The following is a 13,498-nucleotide window of genomic DNA, read 5'->3' on the forward strand; positions in this document are numbered from 1 at the left end:
TCCGAGCGGCTGTGACCCGGTCCCGTGCCCAGGGCGTCAAGCTCAGTGTGATGTGGCAGTTCTACAGATGTTACTAAAGTTCTTTTGTGTCGACTACGCCACCCGTTGTATTGCGGTCACTATGGCCGCCGCTGCAGCAGGGTCCGCTGAGGCTGATGGTGTAGGTGCAGCTTTTGATGGTATAACCCCCAACGGGTGGGGTATAGCCTCAGGGGGTCAGGTGCAGAGGATGGGGGTTGTGGTGGTGCAGCATAGATGTTAAAGGAAGACAGAGTCGGGTTGTGCAGTTTAGGGTATTTACTCACTGCTGATGTTCCGGTCACTCCAGCTGCTAGTGACCACCCGAGCCGTGCTGCGTCCACCAGGTCCTGGATCCAGCCAACCCCCAAGCGAGTCCGGAGCGTGACCCTGAGCTCTCCTTCTGTCCTTTCTCTGGCCGTCCCCACTAGTGATCCACCCAGGTCCAGCTCCCTCGGGCCTTCTGTTGGGTGACCCTTGGCCTTGGGTTCCCTGACCCTCCGCGTGGTATGCCTTCGGGGTGGATGTGGTGGGTGGCCGTGGCAGACGCTGCCCACGGCCTCCGGTCTCTGGCTGGGGTGTGTTTCTGCCCCCACCAGCTTGGGTTCCGGTACCCTGATGCCGGCTCTTCACCCGTTGTTTTAATTTGGGATCTTGGAGTCCTCTCTTCTGCTTCCCCCTCTGGGTCTCTCTTTCTCTGCTCCACTCTCTCTCTCTCTAGGGCTCTGCTCTGCTCCTCTTCCTGATTCTGACAGACTGACCCTGATTCTAGTTGGTGCCCACCTTATATATCCCTCTATGTGTGAGCTCAGGTGACCAGCACCCAATGAGCTCCTATCTTTACCCAGGCTGCTCCCCCTATCTGCCCCTACACTACATGGGATGTACCACCCCCCTCCCACTCCAGCCAGGAACAGACTCGGTCGTACCTGCACATTTCTAAGTGGGAGTACCGTTGGTCTGTTCCCCGGAAATGGGATGTGTGTAGTGCATGCAGCCTACCGAGCTCAGTTCCACACTCCATCCTTACCCGGGAGTGGAATATCACACCTCTGGGTTGAGGTGTAATACCCCTGTAGCAGCCGAATCCTCAGGGTGCTACAATTTCCCTGCTTGTTTTTAAACATGTTTTACCTCACTGAAACCAGCAGCTGCGATCTCATGCTGTCCTGTCTGTATACTCTTTTGCTCTTTTGTTTCCTCCCCTGGCCAGGAGCTTTGGTATGATCAGACCATGTTCCTGTATGGTCAGACACAGCCATTATAGCATGCCCTTCATATCCACACACAAACAATTTTGAATAAGCTGGTCACGACTGGCATGAAAGTGCCAAAAGTTGTAAAATTTTGCTCAACTTCCAAATTGTGCAAAGATTTTGTGACATTTGAAGGTCTTTTACACCATAAAACTGGATTAAACACCATCACAAATTGAGGTACTAGGCCCCTATTCATTAGGCTGCGGGAAGTAGATGTGTCTAATTCATTGAGAGGCACATGTCACTAAATGAATTAGATGTATCTTACATGTGCCGTGTACCTCCAGCATAAATGTCACTGCTTGATTGGAGTATATTTCTGGCATAGGCTTGGATATGATTGGGTCACAGTTAACATTAGGCAGTATTGGGCTCTCTTCTTTTTAACATATTTATTAATGACCTTGGCCGAGCATACAGAGTAGAATTTCAATATTTGAAGGCGATTTTTAAAATCTTTAATAATCTGCTTCATCCAATAAGCATTCAAGTTTATATAGCTTGGAGGTTGATACTCTACAGAAAATGATGATATGGTCAAAATACTCACTTGCGTTATAATTCTGCACCCAGAGCAGAAGATTTTGTTCAGTAACAAGATGGCGGTTATACTCAGACACTATGTGGTGATAATACAGTATATGGTCATTGTGTGGTTGCATTTTTCGTCTTCAAATGATTTATGAATGGTTGATTAATTTTGATATAGTGAACTTGTTCAGCAACAATATGGTGATGATTGTTATTTGGTAACTCTATGATTACTATTTAGAAGTATTACTTAGAAAATGATCTTATTGCTGTGTTTTCTATGAGGTTTATACATTTTATCTGTATTGTTCTTTTTTCTAATGTAGGGAAGATGAGCACATACCGTATTTTTCTGACTATAAGGCGCATCGGACCATAAGACGCACCCCAAAATTTGGGGTGGAAAATAGGAAAAAATAATTTTTTTATAAAATGGGGGTCTGTCTTATAGTCTGAATAGGTATATAGGTATCTTACCCGGGGGGTGGTGAAGTGGGGTTCACAAGAGGCAGGGTCCCTCAGGAAGCCGGCGGAAGTGGAGGAATGCTGTGAACCCAGGGTGCTCCAGCAGCAGGGAGTTGCGATGGTGGTGGAGCAGGATCGTAGGAAGCAGGAGCATCCATTCCCTCCCTCAGAAACCCGGCAGAAGAGGTGCTGCGGGGCTGGTGTCTGTCTGTAGGCGGTGAGGCAGAGCAAGCAGTGTGCGCTGCTTTTACCGTGGCTGCGGCCATCGATCCCACTCCACCATCACCAAAACTCCACGGTACATTCGGACCATAAGACGCGCCCCCCATTTTCCTACCAAATTTTGGGGGAAGAAACTGCGTCTTTTGGTCCGAAAAATACAGTATGTCTTTATAGGATGTAGAATTCTACAGAGACCCATACATCAGACCAACATGCTGGTCTGGTGCAGATCCAAATTTTCACTGGGGCCCATAATTCCACTATGTATACACTATGGGGCCCATAGTGTTTAACCCTTTAAGGACCGAGCCACTTTGTACATTAATGACCAAGTCTCAATTTTCAAATCTGACATGCGTCACTTTTTGTGGTAATAACTCTGGAATGCTTCAACATATTCCAGTGATTCTGAGATTGTTTTTTTCTGACACATTGTACTTCAGGGTAGTAGTAAATCTAGGTCGATACGATATGTTCATATATATGACAATATCTAAAAATTCACACAAATGTTGAAAACTTGCAATTTTCTAACTTTACATTTTTCTGCTCTTTAAACAGATAGTCATACCACACAAAATAATTCATAAGTAACATTTACCACATTTCTACTTTACATCAACATCATTTTTGAAATGCCTTTTTTTTTTCCTAAATTATTGAAAAGGTTAAAAGTTGATCAGCAATTTTTCATTGTTTCTATGAGATTTAGAAAACCTTTATTTTTAGGAACCGCTTCACTTTTGAAGTGACTTTGAGGCATCTAGATGTGAGAAAACTGGCAAACAATACCACATTTTAATATCTGTACCCCTCTAAGTATTCAAAACTGCATTCAGAAAGTTTGTTATCTGTTTAGCTGCTTCACAGGAATAAAGTCAACTTGATAAAACCTGGAAAAAAGAAATAAAAAATTACATTTTCTTTACTAAAATGTCTCTTACGCCCAACATTTTTAATTTTTGCAAATGTAAAAGGTGGAAATGGACACCACAGTTTGTTGTGAAATTTCTCCTGAGTACAACGATACCCTATATGTGGTGGAAAACTACTGTTATTGATTAATACAGAGAATTTTGAGAAAACTATTGTTAGGGCACGTGCAGGGCTTGGAAGGGAAGTAGCGCTGTATGATTTTTAGAGCGTACATTTGTCTGGAACAGATTGCAGACACCATGTTGCATATGACCTCAATTTGGAGTCTACAACCCTCAAGGAATATATTGACAAGTGTAATAAACATCTTGAACATACATGTGTTTCATAGAATTTTATAATATTAGATTGTGAAAATTAAATATGACTTTTTTTCCACTAAAATGATTCTTTAACCCCAAAAATTCACATTTTCACAAGGGTAGAAAAAAGGATTGCTGAATAGATGAGAGAGTCTCCTTAGTACAACGATATCTCATATATGGTTGGAAACTATTGTGTTGGCACATGGCAGGGTCCGGAAGGGAAGAAAAGCCATTTGACTTTTGGAGTGCAATTTTTTCTGCAACAGATTGTGGATACCATGTCACATTTAGAGAGCCCCTGATATGCCAAAACAGCAGAAACCCGTGAAAATGAAATATTATTTTTTTTCAATGAAAATGTTGCTAAAGGCCCAAATTTTTAATTTTTACAAGTGTAACAGGAGAAAATGGACCACATAATTTGTTGTGCAATTTCTCATGAGTACACGGATATCCAATATGTGGTCAGAAACTCTTATTTGGGCACACAACAGGGCTCAGAGGGGAAGGAGCACCATTTGACTTTTAGAGCACAATTTTTGCTAGAATAGATTTTAGACACCATGTCACATTGGCAGAACCCCTGATGTGCCAAAACTGCGTAATCCCATTTTGAAAACTACACCTCCTGAAGAATTAATCCTGGGTGCATTGAGCATTTTAAACCCACAGGTACTTCACAGAATTGTATAATGACACATTTCATTTTTTTCTACTAAAGTTTTCTTTTCCCCCCAGGTTTTAATTTTCTAAAGAGCTAATAAGAGAAACTGGACAAAAAAATTTGTTAAGCAATTTCTCCTGAGTATACCAATACTTTATATGTGGTCAGAAGCTACGTTTCAGGAAAAGTGCAAAGCTCAGAAGGCAGAGCCTCTGAGGTGTAAGGACAGCTTGACCCACCCTTAGTGACCCCATTTTACAAACAAAACGTCTTAATGAAATCATGTAGCGGTGCAGTGAGCATATTGGTGTAAGGGGGAAGACCGGGGTGTAAGTGCTTTCAGAGCAAGGGATCCGTAACTGCCGGGGCCGTACCTCCTGTTGCAGGGGGAAGACAGACTGCGATCACAGGAGTCATGTGACTGGGAAGTTGGGGGTGTGTCCAGAGACAGAGTAGGGAAGTCAGGTGACCGGGGGACTCCTGGTGTGACTAGAGAGAGGAAGAGACGAGGACGTTTTGCGCGGGAAAGTGGAGCTGGGTCCTGCGCAGCAGAACAGTGTGAGAGGGTCCAGGCTCCTGGCTCAAATACTGGGAGCAGGAGTCAGGTGCAGTAGACTGGAGGAGTCAAGCCCAACTATAGAGATAAGGGACGCAGGGTCCGTGGAGCTGAGGCACATGAGGTGCCGTGCTATGGACTAGGGGCTCCACGGGTAAAACCGCCCGCTGCCGCCAGAAGACAGAGCATTGTTTGGGCGGGGAAGCCTGAAGAAATCATCACCTGCATCCTCTGGAGACTGCCTTGTGAGGAGCCAGTGTCAGCTAAGTGTACAAACTGACGTTTACAACCGGTTCGGCTCTGCTACATCTTGTCAGACTGTGAACTGTTAGTTATAGACTTTCACCTGCTATTTCCCTTGTTTTCCCCCCATATTTTCCTTGTTGCTCCCTGCGTGGAGATTGACCTTGTTCTTATAAACCCCCCATGTTTATTAACCCCATATTGGCTGCTCTGTGTTTCTGTGTCACTGCATCTAAAGTACCCGTGATACATTGACACAACAAGTACTTCACAAAATTTTATACCATTGGGGGTGAAGTAAAAATAATTACATTTTTACTACTTAAATATTGTTTTAGCCCAAGATTTTATATTTCTACAAGGGGAAATAGGTAAAAATGACTGCAAAGTTTCTTTCGCAATTTCATTTGAACATGACAATATCCCATATGTGGCTGTACAGCACTGTTTGACCACATGGCGATACTCGGGAGGAAAGTAATGCTATTTGATTTTCGGAGCACAGATTTTCCTAGAATAGTTTGTGGACTCTATTTGCAGAGTCCGTAAGTGCCAGAACAGCAGAAACCTCCCTTAAATGACCCTTATATGGAAATTACACCCATGTGGGAATTAATCTACGGGTGTAGTGATGATTTTCACTCCACGTGTGTTTTTAAGTAATGAGCAGCAATGGATGTTGCAGAGTGAAAATGCAAATATGCCAATGTAGTGCCCAGTGCATTATAGTGCCCAGTATATTATAGTGCCCTGTACATTGTGCCCCGCATGTGTTTCTGGGGCACAATGTATTCCGCATCCCATATATTAATTGGGCTCTCCTCGCTACAGTAACGCCAAATGTGGACGCTAACTGCGGTTTAGGCACACAGTGAGGCTCAGAAGTAAGGGGGCATTTGGAAGCGCATATTTTGCTGGACTTTTGAGAGGATGAGGGAGCCATGTCGCTTTGCCAAAGTTTTTATGCTACCAGTAATGTGGTAACCCCTATATTACTGTTAACAGATGACGGGCCCAATTGGGACTTTTTTTGTGGGTTAAGTTTAAGCTTTAATTAGTAGCATTTTTAGGTACAGAACATTTTGAATCAGTTCACATTTATCCCATGCTCTACGCTGAGCACTTATATTGTGGTTTCCATCTAATCTATAAAATATGTGTTTCAAATGAAACCCCATTGAATAATGTATGAATAGACCATTCACTAATGAGGCAGTAGAGATACTCCGGAGTTCATTTGGCCTCTGTTCGACAGTGTCCGTCTTTTCAGAGGTGCACAAAACTGTGGTTAACTTTGATTTACCGCAAGCCTAAAAAGACGGACGCCGGCGAATCATTGGCCAAAGTGACTCTATCTGTCTCATTAGATTGAATCTTCTGTTTTGTCATGATTAGTGTTGAGCGAGCATGCTCGACACTGCTCGGTACTCGCCCGAGCATCTCACTACTCGGGATGTTCGGCGAGCACCGAGCATTTCCGGGTTACTCGGGCAGGAGCCCGGGTCTCCGCCCTGCATATTTGGCGCTCTTTACAGAGCCAATGAACATGCAGGGATTGACAGCCTGTCACTGTAATGCCGCAGCCATGTTGTTTGTGGGCATTACAGTGATTGGCTGGCCGCACAGCGTCACCTCGAGTATTTAAAACCGGGCGCCGCCATCTTGGACACAGTCGTCCGGGATCAGACAGTGTAGGGTCAGTGCTGCTGAGTTAGGGAGAGATATATAGTGCGAAATAGGTAGTGTAGGGTCTCTAAAGCCTGCCAAATCAAACAAACAGTCCTTCTCAGGACTAATACGCATCCCAGATATCAGGCAGGCAGGCAGGCTGTATAGGAGACGCAGTGGTTATACTAACAAACACTGCATTAAAGTCCTGTGTGCTTCTGCTGGTCAAATTGCTCGACTTATCCCAAGCTCTCAGGGGCCAGGAAAAATCTTTTTTTTTTATCTAAATCCTTTTTTGTTTTGTTTTTTCTCAGTCAGACTGTACAAATACCTGTCTTATTAACCTTTTGGTGTCCCCCCCCGCAAAAAATATAAAATTGAGTGTGTCTGTGAGTGTTCAGACACAAATATATCTGGTGTAGGCCAGAGAACTAGAACTGTGGTTTTCCTCTTCCACGGTTCAAATCTGCGTCTAATCCACCTTTTTGCCTTTTTTTCATAAAAAAAAACAGTTTGAGTGTCTCGCTGACTGTTCAGACACAAATATATCTGTTTAAAAGATACTGATGTAGGCCAGATAACTAGAACTGTGTTTTCCTGTTCCACGGTTCAAATCTGGGTGTAATCCACCTTTTTGCATAAAAAAAAAAACATTTTGAGTGTCTCGCTGACTTTTCAGACACAAATATATCTGTTTAAAAGATTCTGGTATAGGCCAGAGAACTAGAACTGTGTTTTTCCTGGTCCACGGTTCAAATCTGGGTGTAATCCACCTTTTTGCCTTTTTTACATAAAAAAAAACAGTTTGAGTGTCTCGCTGACTGTTCAGACACAAATATATCTGTTTAAAAGATTCTGGTGTAGGCCAGAGAACTAGAACTGTGGTTTTCCTCTTCCACGGTTCTAATCTCGTTTTCATTACCCTTTTGCCATTGATAGTGCGAGTGTAAGCTATTTTACTTAATTTACAATGGGCAAGGCGAATGGCAAGGGATGTGGAACTGGACGTTCTGGTGATGGGGCGTGCAGAGGACGGGGCCGTGGCCAAGGTGAAAATGTGCCACAACCAACAGCAACATCTTCTCGCTCCCAGTTCTTGACCGAATTACTAGGGAAGCACACAACAAGACCACTATTGCGAACTGATCAGTGTGAACAGGTTATTAATTGGATAGCAGATAATACTTCCAGTCACCTGGGCACCACCGCCTCTGGTCTGTCTTCCACAGGGTCAAGTCTTAGTAGCCGTGAGTCTCGACCGCATACTCCTCCTCACCCTGATGCTCCTTCCTCTCACCGAGTGTCGTCAGACAGCAACTGATCCCACAGTTGGACACTCTAAAGAGCTTTTCACTGGTCCATTTCCACATTTGGGCCCCTAGCCTTCTCTGCTTGAAGTGGTGGAAGAGGAGATCCCATGTAGCGATGGCCAAATATTTGAACTGCCACGGCCACAGGAAGGCAACGCTGGCAATTTGTCACAAGAGGTGGACGATGACGAGACACAATTGCCACTAAGTGAGGAGGAGGACCGTGGTGCGGAAGTGGAAGAGGAGGAGGTGGTGGATGATCTAGTAACTGACCCATTGTGGCAGGAGGACATGCAGAGTGAGGCCAGCAGCACACAGGGGGAGGGAGGCAGAGTACCCCAACAGGCAGGAAGAAGCAGTGTGGTGGCCGCAGACAGAAGGCGGGCAACTGTTCCCCGTAACACCAACACGAGGGACGTTGCCAGTACAACCCGTAGGTCTTCCAGAGTCTTCCACAGTCCTAAATTCGCACATTTCACGACTGCTTGCTTTGGAAATGCTGCCTTTTAGGCTGGTGGAGATGGATCCTTCCGCAACCTTATGGCGGTGGCCGTCCCTCGGTACTCAGTCCCCAGCCGACACTATTTTGCCCGGTGCGCCATCCCCGCACTACACAAGCATGTGTCCCAAAACATCTGCTGTGCCCTCAACAACGCAGTTACTGGGAGAGTCCACCTGACAACGGACACGTGGACAAGTGCTTGTGGCCAGGGACGGTACATCTCCCTGACGGCACACTGGGTAAACATAGTGGAAGCCGGGACCCAGTCGGACCTTGGGACTTAACACATCCTCCCCACACCGAGGATTGTGGGCCCTATGTCAGTCACAGTTGCCCCCACAGTGTACAGGTCCTGCGCATCATCCTCCTCCTCCTACTCATGTTCAGCCTCCATCTCACATATCACCACATCCGTTACAAGCAGGAAGCACTGCAGTACTGCCTCAGCCAAGCGGCAACAGGCTGTGCTGAAACTTATAAGCTTAGGTGATAAACCTCACACTGCTTGTGAGTTGTGGACAGCTGTGAAAGAGCAGGCAGATCTGTGGCTGAGACCGCTGAACCAGGCATGGTTGTGTGTGACAATGGCCGTAACATGGTGGCGACTCTGAGCGAGGCGATATCACACACGTACCATGTCTGGCTCATGTGCTTAACCTCGTGGTTCAGCGGTTTCTGAAATCGTACCCCGAGTTGCAAGATCTGCTCCTCAAAGTACGCCGCCTGTCAGCTCATTTTCAGAAGTCGGCTACAGCTTCCGCCGCCCTTGCTGTGTTGCAGCAGCGCTTGCAGCTTCTGGCACACCGACTGGTGTGTGATGTCCCCACACGTTGGAACTCTACCCTCCATATGTTGCAAAGGATTCGTGAGCAGAAGAGAGCAGTTGTTGAGGACCAGCTGCAACAAGCCATCGATATTCAGGTCAGACTCCACACATAAGACCTCAGGAGTGGACCTGGATGTCTGACATATGTACCATCCTGACAAACTTTGAGGAGTCAACCAAGATGGTGAGTGGCGATGACGCCATCATTAGTGTCAGCATCCCACTTGTCTGTCTTTTGCAACGCTCTCTGCAGAGAATTAAAGAGGAGGCATTGCAGCCAGAGTATGATGACATGGATCAAAAAGCCGTAGCGGGCAATTACACACAGCCCAGCCTCATCTCATTCCAACGTGCATTGGGCGACAATGAAGGAGAGGAGGAGGAGGAAGAACAGGAGCTGGTATCATGCGCTGTAGATGGTAGTACCTGTACAACTGTCATACCGTCGGTTTGGCATGTGTGGCCTGAGGACAGGGGGAAGGAGGAGGAGGAGAGCATGGTCAGTGGTCATCTTGGTGAGAACACGGAAGTCTTGCCCATTACCAGTCTGGCACGCATGGCTGACTTTATGTTACGTTGCCTTAACCGTGACCTTCGCGTTCTCAAAATGTTGGGTGACAGTCATTACTGGTTGGTAACACTTTTAGACCCCTGCTACAAGACGAACTTTCACTCTCTTATTCCTGAGGTGGAGAGGCCTTCAAATATGGGGCAGTACCAGAAGGCCCTTGCTGCAGAACTGTTTAAAACATTCCCATCTGAACACGCTAGCGGCAGAGGTCACAGTTCGTTGCCCAACCAAGGCGTACAGGCGACAGAGACGCAACTCCAATCCAGCAGAGGCAGGGGAACACTGTCAACGTTCTGGGACAGTTTTCTGAGACCCGCCCAGCTTACAGGCCCTGAGGTGTGGGGTACTCTCACAAGGAGTGGAAAGTTTCAAAAGATGGTGAGGGAGTACTTTGCCGACCGTATCAGCGTCCTCCGTGATTCCCCTGTGCCTTTTAATTATTGGGTATCCAAGCTGGACACTTGGAATGAACTCGCTCTGTACGCCTTGGAGGTCCTGGCCTGCCCTTTTGCTAGCGTGTTATTGGAGCGTGTTTTAAGTGCCGCAGGGGGAATTATAACTGATAAGCGCACTCGCCTGTCAATTGACAATGCTGACAAGCTGACCCTTATCAAAATGAACAAGGGCTGGATTGGGCCAGACTTCTCATCACCACCAAATGACAGCAGAGTAACATAAAGTCAAATCCACTGTGTTATTTCAGGAGGTGTATTTCCATGCACCGCTTCACACCCACACATGGGTATACGCTTCCTCATTTCGGCTGTTTTTTTGCTCTTCTCCTTATCCTCAGCCTCCACCTCCAATATACCACCAGGGTGACCGCGGTCCGTGTTGCCAGCATTGCAAGTTCCTCCGTCCTAATTTTTGGCAGCTTTTGCTTGGAAGGCATAGGTAAAGACTATGGGAGACCCACTCCCCCATAATGGGAATATTGTTTTTAATATGCTGTACTGCATGGCTCTTGTACGGGGCATTACAAGTTCCTCCGTCCTAATATTTGGCAGCTTTTGCTTGGAAGGCATAGGCAAAGACTATGGGAGACCCACTCCCCCATAATGAGAATAATGTTTTTAATATGCTGTACTGCATGGCTCTTGTACGGGGCATTGCAAGTTCCTCCGTCCTAATTTTTGGCAGCTTTTGCTTGGAAGGCATAGGCAAAGACTATGGGAGACCCCCTCCCCAATAATGGGAATAATGTTTTGAATATGCTGTACTGCATGGCTCTTGTAAGGGGCATTAAAACCGTCTTGTTAAGCTACTGTGACCTCCACGTCTCTTCCACGGGGCATTGATATTGTCTTTTTATTCCACTGCGACCTCCACCACTCTTCCAAGGGGCATTAAAACCGTCTTGTTAAGCTACTGTGACCTCCACGTCTCTACCAAGGGGCATTAAAACCGTCTTGTTAAAACACTCTGAACTCCACGTCTCTTCCAAGGAGCATTAAAACCGTCTTGTTAAACCACTCTGAACTCCACATTTATTCCAATGGGCATTAAAACCGTCTTGTTAAGCTACTGTGACCTCCACGTCTCTTCCAAGGGGCATTAAAACCGTCTTGTTAAACCACTATGAACTCCACGTCTCTTCCAAGGGGCATTGATATTGTCTTTTTATTCCACTGCGACCTCCACTACTCTTCCAAGCGGCATTGATGTTGTCTTTTTTATTCCACTGGGACCTCCACCACTCTTCCAAGGGTCATTAAAACCATCTTGTTAAACCACTCTGAACTCCACGTCTCTTCCAAGAAGCATTAAAACCGCCTTGTTAAGCTACTGTGACCTCCACGTCTCTTCCAAGGGGCATTAAAACCGTCTTGTTAAACCACTCTGAACTCCACGTCTCTTCCAATGGGCATTAAAACCATCTTGTTAAGCTACTGTGACCTTCACGTCTCTACAAAGGGGCATTAAACCGTCTTGTTAAACCACTCTGAACTACACAGCTCTTCCAAGGGGCATTGAAATGTTGTTTTTAATTACCTCTAACCTCCACAACTCTTCCAACCGGCATTGCATTTCCTCCTAATTTTAGTCAGCTTTTGCTTTTCAATGCATAGGCGAACACTAAGGGAGACCCACTCCTCAATAATGGGTAGAAGGTTTTTAGTACTCTGTAATTCTTGTCTGTTTCAAGGGGCATTGCAGTTCCTCATACTTTTTGGAAAGCCTTCCATTCACTGCTTAGACCAACAGTGTACTGGAGACCCAGTTGCTATAAATGGGAAAAACGGTTTAGTTAAGGCCCTCTGACCTCCATGTCACTTCCAAGGGGCATTGAAGTGCCTCGAAATTTTTGGTAGGCATTGCACTTACTGTATGCCCTATAACTGTGTAGCCGAACCGCTCCTTTTGGTGCAGAAACATATCCTACAAGACATGTGTGGTTGACTGGCCTGATATTGATGTGAATGGTCCCTGTTCCTCCTGCTCTTTCTCCTTTGCCACCACCTCATCCATCATTCATCACCTGAAGCTTTGTTTTAACGGGAGTCATAGAACTGGGATAGTAGCAGGAAAACATCCAGCAATCCTCGGAGGAGGTAGCATATGCGCCAAAACGCTGACCACCTCAGGCCTAGCCGCTACTACATACATGCGCTTGCATTCCAAGGAACAGAAAGCTAAGGAGATGGATGGCCTCATGATCATGAATAATTTACTCGCTGTGTAGGAGGCTGACCACTGCTGCTGTCTACCTTCTGAACTCTGTGTTGAAGCCTGATTGACCCAGGACCCGCAATCCTCTATGTCTGGAGGACGTGTTGCATCCCAGTGTCCAACTGTGTCCCGGCTTCCACAATATTAACCCAGTGTGAAGGCGTCAGTGAGATGGACCATCCCTGGCCACATTCACTTGTCCACGTGTTTGTGGTTAGGCTGTCCTTCCCACTAAATGCACTGGGGAGGGCACAGGTAATGTTTTGGTATGCGTGCTTGTGTATAAGGCGCACCGGGACAAATAGGGGTGGCTGGGGACCGTTTATGGACACCCGGCCGCCCCCTGGCGGCTGGGGACCAAGCGTGGACACCCGGCCGCCGGGCGTCTGGGGACTGAGTATGAATACCAGGCCGCCGGCGCAGCCATGACGTGGTGGCCAGATTCCACCTCCACATGCCTAAAAGGCCCAATTTCAAGTGCAAGCAAGCATGCACTATGGTATTGCAGCCTGGGGGTGCGTGGGTGGCAGGCTGCATACTTGCGCTTGCATTGCAAGGAATGGGGGAGGTACAATTGAACACTGCCCTGGAACAAAGGACTTGCACTGGGATAGTTGCAAGTCTGCATCTTCTGATGCAGCAAGGATCACTTGTGATGCTCTCACTTTTAGGCAGCGACCTGAGTGTCAGAGATGCTTCCAGGGGTCTTCCCCATGCTGTTCCCATGTCTTTTCAGCACTGTATGCATGTGT

The sequence above is a fragment of the Phyllobates terribilis genome, unplaced genomic scaffold (genome assembly GCF_046119375.1).
Source record: "Phyllobates terribilis strain yellow unplaced genomic scaffold, ASM4611937v1 Scaffold_8__6_contigs__length_399053987, whole genome shotgun sequence".
NCBI classification, from domain to species: Eukaryota; Metazoa; Chordata; class Amphibia; order Anura; family Dendrobatidae; genus Phyllobates; species Phyllobates terribilis.